Source organism: Belonocnema kinseyi, chromosome 8, assembly GCF_010883055.1.
Source record: "Belonocnema kinseyi isolate 2016_QV_RU_SX_M_011 chromosome 8, B_treatae_v1, whole genome shotgun sequence".
Lineage (NCBI taxonomy): Eukaryota > Metazoa > Arthropoda > Insecta > Hymenoptera > Cynipidae > Belonocnema > Belonocnema kinseyi.
The window spans coordinates 17,454,178-17,454,502 of NC_046664.1; positions in this window are offsets into that span (position 1 = coordinate 17,454,178).

Here is a 325-nt window from a genome sequence, read left to right on the forward strand (position 1 = left end):
TTGGAATTCTTTTTTTTTTCAATCGCAGTATAATTAGGGTGGCCCCTCAAAGCCCAAATAAAAATGTTCTTTTAAATAAGGGGTTTCAAACATTTTTTCCTGGTCAATTAAATTTTTGAAATAGAAGCCTTATTTCTGACAACAAATTTTTCATTTTCATATTAAAGAATTCAAAGTGGAACAATATTTAAGCGCTTAAAATTTGAACAAAATGTTTTTAAAAAAATTTTAACCCTTAAACGGCCAAAACGCCACTACCGGTACACTGCTTTTCAACGGCCAATAACTAAGACTATTCGACACTAGAAAAAATTGAGACACATAT